We start from the raw sequence: 6,257 nt of genomic DNA on the forward strand, positions 1-6,257 counted from the left end.
CTGACATTTTCTTATGGGCTTTTGGGCCCTATATTTAGCTATCCACGTGAGGTCCTTTATTTTGATGGGGTCAGCGACCATTTTTTACTAGGTTCACGTGACGAAATAAGTACCTAGACACACGTACCAGGCAAATTTCGTTGGGTTCACTTGAGCCCAACGGTTGTACGTTGGCTCCGCCGCTGGGCTCCGTCGCCGGACCGGAGGGAGTACCCTTGAACGGTAGACGAAAGCTAAATTGAACCGTAAACTTTCAATACTTGAAATCAGCACACAAATTTTTCGATCCCGGTCTATTTTGAATCTTGAGAGTGTTTCTTTGGTATCCGCTGGCCTGGCAAGTCAAATCGGGCTGGCCCACTAGAGAGTCGCTCGCGCGCCTGCTCTACTATGGTTTTCATTTTTTCTTCATTTTCTTTGTTTTTCCAATGATTTTCTTTAAATTCATAGGTTTTCGTCGGCTTTTTCCCCTTTGATATAATTTTGTTTCTTTCTTGATTTTTCCTTTTTCAAATTTTCTTTTTGTTACACTTCTGACATTTTTCAAATACATTATTTACATTAACGCGCACATGAAACATTTTTCGATACACTTTTGACATTTTTAAAATACACTAGGTACATGCCCATGCGTTGCATCGGGAGTTGAAATATTTTTTTGACGTGACAGGGGAGCATACGGGCACACATCATGATGCCAATCAAATAATAAGAAGGAGATTATGTTTTAGTTATGGAGCATAAAACTTCTGACAACTTTGTCCTGAGATATACTAAAGCCAAAAAATATCACAGAGGGAAATCAAATTATCTGAACAACATGATGTTATTTCCCGAAAGAAGTTAGCTTTACATTTAAAATTTATAATTTCCAATTGGGAGTCAATATAACAATACACTTACCAAACATGTTTCTCTATGAAGAATTATCACCAAGAATCACCTGCCAATAATAAAAACTGAGAGCAAATCTGCAAAATAACAAATTGTTAACAATACCTTCAATAATATAAATCTCACTGTTCCTGCACACCCTTGAGAGCATACCATTTTTTCCCTTCAGACTATACTCTCGTCTATGAACAGAAAAAGAAAACCACAGAAACAAAATTCAAGCCTGCAGAATAACACAAAGCATCATTAATAGTTTAGTAATATAATTACCATTTTTTTTGCACACCATGTGAATGGAGACACACCATACCATGCTTGTTACCTTCTGACTGCACTTCTATTTGTAAGAATTCCAGTAAGTAGATAGCAATTTAGCACATGAGCTCACTTAACAGTTTTTATAGCCATGTAGAAGTTGATCCTCCTATTGCTAATACATGAATGCAAGGAGCTCACCTCAGCGGGTGCGACAGACATGGCGAACGGAGCGCGGAGGCAACGGGGGCCATGGCGCAGGGAGGACGGCCTTGAGGTGCTTTACACCGGTGAGCCCGTCCCGAGGCCGACGTATACAAGTTCTCTTTCACGACTGATGAACGTGCCCACAAAGGATCGGCCAAAGAGAGAAGAAAGAGATATATGCACACAAATGATCTCCAGAGATAGAAGTAAGAGATATATGCAGGATCGGCCAGAGAGAGAAGAAAGAGATATATGCACACAAATGATCGGCCAGAGATAGAAGTAAGAGATATATGCAGGATCGGTCAGAGATAGAAGAAAGAGATATATGCCGCAGCCTAGAGATTCATTTTCATTGGCGCCAGGTAAAACATGGTGATAGAAGAAAGGAAGTGATTGAAAGAAGGAAGGAGATTGATCACCGTTTGATTGGAAAAATGAAGGAAATTGATCACGTCATGGATGAATTGATTGCGTTTGGATTGAAGGCAAAGGCTGTTTTCCCATCTGAAGAAGAATCTGACTGCAGTTCTGGTGATCCTGAAGACATTGGAAAGTAGCTTGCTATGCTTGTGAAGAAGTTCCTGAAATTCACTAAGAAGAAAGGCTTCAGAAAGTCTTCACGATCCAGCTCAAGAAATGATGAAGCTTCCGCCCATGACCAAAAGAAGAGAACCTGCCACAAGTGCAAGAAACCTGGTCACTACATCTCCGAGTGTCCACAGTGGGACAATGAGAAGAAGAAGAAGAAGACCAAAGAATATGATTCTGATGATAAGAAGAAGAAGAAATCCTCAAAGTCTTCTTCCAAGTCTTCATCACACAAGAAGAGCTCATCTAGCAAGGCTCGTGCTTTTGTTGGCAAGGAGATGGATTCAGAGGAGGAGTCTACTTCTGAGCAGGCGGAGGTGGAGTCTGAGGAGGAGTCCGACTCTGGTGTTGCGAGTCTGGCTCTAGCTACAACCTATGTTGTCAAGTCCATTTTCAACACTAAAGACAATGGCTCCGTCACCAACATTGATGATAATGACAAGGACGACTTGGCTCCCACCTACTGCTTCATGGCACGTGGTGCCAAGGTAAAATCACGCGATGCCTACTTTCAAACATCAAGTGAAGATGACTCTGATGGTGAATCCAAACCTAGTTACAAAACACTTGCTAAAATTGCAACTGAACAACAAAAAGCTATGGAACATATTCAAAAACTGTTAGACAAAAGCGATGACCTATTGGACGCGGAACTTGAGAGTCCTTAATTGAAGACATAAAAAATCTTCATGTTAAGTACGAGGAACTTGAGAGTCGTCATGAAACGCTCTCAACAACTCATGAAAATCTTTCTTACGATTATCTTCAAAGGAAGCAAGATCTTGAGAAATTGAGAGCGATTCATGAAGATCTTCAAAAGGAGAACGAGTCACTTCGCGCTCAACAAATCAGTCCCACTCAGGAAGGATTTGAACCACCATGTCTAAAATGCATTGAGCGTGATAACACTGCCTCTGTTGCTGAATGTTTTACTGCTACTACTGTTGCAATATCTTCAACTGCCAATGTGGTAACTAAGCCCTCTGCCGAGGATACCACTACTATTACTGATGTGAATGCTAGGTTGAAGACACTGCTTGAGACAGGGATGTACAAAAGTCTCAAAGGGCATCAGACATTATGTGATGTCCTCAAAAAGAAGATTCTGAACCAAAACCCTAGGAAAGAGGGTGTTGGGTTCGAGAGGAAAATGAATGTCGATGGGTCTTACTGGAAGCCTGAGCAGTACCCCAAAACCACATGGGTTGCTGCAAAGGAACCTTCAGTAGATCCATCCACCTTATCTGTTTTCACTTGTGCTAACCCTATTATCATTGATGAATCCTTTGATGCAAACTATAAACTATTTAAGAATCAGAATGGCGAAGTGTTTGCGAGGTATATTGGTACTAACTGCAGGAACGGGCCACCTATGAAGAAGATATGGGTACCCAAAAGTTGTCTTGAGAATCTTCCTGTGAATGTCATCATGATACCACCTGGGAAGAAGAAAAACCCCATACCAAAGGCTTCATATGGTAAAAAAAAGCTTCATACAGTCCGAGGACTCATCTGAGTCACCCGAACGTCAATGTTTTGCAGGGAAATCATACTCAGACCCATGAATACGAGTGTGTTTCCTCAAACCGTTATGTTCATAGAACAAATAACTTTTCTGCTTATTCCTATGAGTATTATTCACCTCCTGCAAGGCTATTTACTAGGGCTCCAAAGTCGAAGTTCTCAGATGCTGCACTTAGACTCATTGCTTCAAAGCCACTCCTGAAAATGTGGGTGATTAAGAAAACTTAACTCTCTTTTTCAGGGAAAGGTCTCTAGCCGGAAATCAAAGGCGTCCGATGCTAATGCTAGGGACCTTAAATATCTTGTGGGGCGCAAGATAAAATGCCCAAATGTTCTTACTATGTATTTCGTTCCGTCATTCCTTGACACTCATCCTATCTATCCTAACCAAGATCTGAATTTCCATGTTCCACTTCTTCGTCAAATGTTTATGCTTCACAACTCGCTTGGTGAAGCCTATCCCCCAAACTGCACTGTAGGCTATAACAGCTCGTACTACAGAATGGATTATGGACAGTGGATGCACTACCCACATGACTGGCAATTGAAGTCTACTGATGGATTCAACGCCACGTCCATCAGACAAGAGTCACATCACATTTGTTGACACTGGTAAAAGCAAGGTATTGGGTCTAGGTAGAGTTGCAATATCAAGGGATTAACACATGGATAAAGTGATGCTTGTTGAATCCCTTGGTTTCAACTTAATGTCTATCTCAATGCTTTGTGAGTTAAACATGATTGTGCTATTTGGAAAATATCGTTGCCTTGTTCTAACGGAATCTGACAAGTCTCTAGTCTTTGAAGGGTATCAAAAAGCTGATCTGTATATGGTAGATTTCTCAGCAGGACCACAGATGGCCGTATGCCTTCTAGCAAAAGCTTTAGAGTGCTGGCTTTGGCATCAAAGGCTAGGTCATGCTGGCATGAGGAACTTGCACACTCTCGCGAAGAAGAAGCATGTCGTGGGCATCGAAGGCGTCAAGTTCAAGAAGGATCATCTGTGTGGTGCCTGCGAAGCTGGAAAGATGACAAGAGCCAAGCATCCCTCGAAGACAATCATGACTACATCTCAACCCTTCGAGCTGCTACATATGCACTTATTTGGCCCTACTCACTACTCTACTCTCACTACCACTGCTTGCCTCTATGGCTTCGTCATTGTTGATGATTATTCAAGATATACTTGGGTGCATATAATCCTCTACAAGAATGAAGTGCAGGATGTCTTCAGACGCTTTGCCAATCGTGCCTTGACGAACTATGGCGTCAAGATCAAGCACATCAGAAGTGACAACGGCACTGAGTTCAAGAACACCGGCCTCGACCTTTATCTGGATACTTTGGGCATCACTCATGAGTTCTCTGCTCCTTACACACCTTAGCAGAATGGCATCATGGAGCGCAAGAACAGAACCCTTATTGAGATGTCTCGAACGATGCTTGATGAGTACAAGACTCCACGGAAGTTCTGGCCTGAAGCCAATGATACTGCATGCACATCATCAACCGTATTTATCTTCACAAGCTTCTGAAGAAAACATCCTATGAACTCCTAACTAGTAAGAAGCCAAATTTCAGTTATTTCAGAGTATTTGGTGCTAGGTGCTGGATCAAGGATCCACATCACACTTCAAAATTTGCACCGAAAGCACATGAAGGTTTTATGCTTGGTTACGAAAAGGATTTGCACTCCTATAGAGTCTTCAACCTCTTTCACTATAAAGTAGTTGAAACGGTGGATGTGCGGTTCGATGAGACTAACGGCTCGCAAAGAGAGCACCTGCCAAATGTGCTAGATGAAGTACCTCCTAGTGAATCAATCAAGCAAATGGGAATTGGAGATATCATACCTTCTGAGGCTCAGACTGAAGAGGAACTGATCATTTTTGCACCTAATCAACCTGAAGACAAATCTCAGCCTGAAGACAACCCTCCAAATGATGGCATTGATCAGCAAGAGCAAAATCTTCGTCCTGTTCATCCTCGTGTTGCAAATGAAGTACAGATTGAGAAGATAATAGACAGCATCAATGCACCTGGTCCACTCACTCGTTCGAGAGCAACACAAAGAGTAACATAGCTAACAAACATCTATGGGCATTTTGCATTCGTCTCAATCTCTGAACCCAAGAAAGTTGTTGAAGCCTTCATGGAACCTGAATGGATTCAAGCTATGCAAGAGGAGTTTCAACAGTTCAAGCTAAACAATGTGTGGGAATTGGTCAAGTGTCCTGATCCTCGTAAGCACAGTATCATTGGCACCAAATGGATATATCGCAACAAGCAAGATGAGCATGGTCAAGTTGTCAGAAACAAGGCTCGTCTCGTTGCTCAAGGATACACTCAAGTGAAAGGGATTGACTTTGATGAAACATTTACTCCGGTGGCTAGGCTTGAAGCCATTCGCATACTGCTAGCCTATGCAAATCATCACAACATCCTTATGTATCAAATGGATGTGAAGAGTGCCTTTCTCAATGGAAAGATTGAAGAAGAAGTATATGTTGCACAACATCCTGGCTTTGAAGATACAAAACATCCTGATATGGTATACAAGCTCAACAAGGCATTGTATGGCCTCAAAAAAGCCCCTCGTGCGTGGTATGACACACTCAAAGACTTCCTGAAGAGCAAAGGATTCAAACCTAGTTCACTCGATCCTACACTCTTCACGAAGACATATGATGGTGAACTGTTTATATGCCAAATCTATGTGGATGACATTATCTTCGGCTGCACTGACAAGAAATACAGTGATGAGTTTGGTCACATGATGCAAGAGC

Source organism: Triticum dicoccoides, chromosome 5B (genome assembly GCF_002162155.2).
Source record: "Triticum dicoccoides isolate Atlit2015 ecotype Zavitan chromosome 5B, WEW_v2.0, whole genome shotgun sequence".
Lineage (NCBI taxonomy): Eukaryota > Viridiplantae > Streptophyta > Magnoliopsida > Poales > Poaceae > Triticum > Triticum dicoccoides.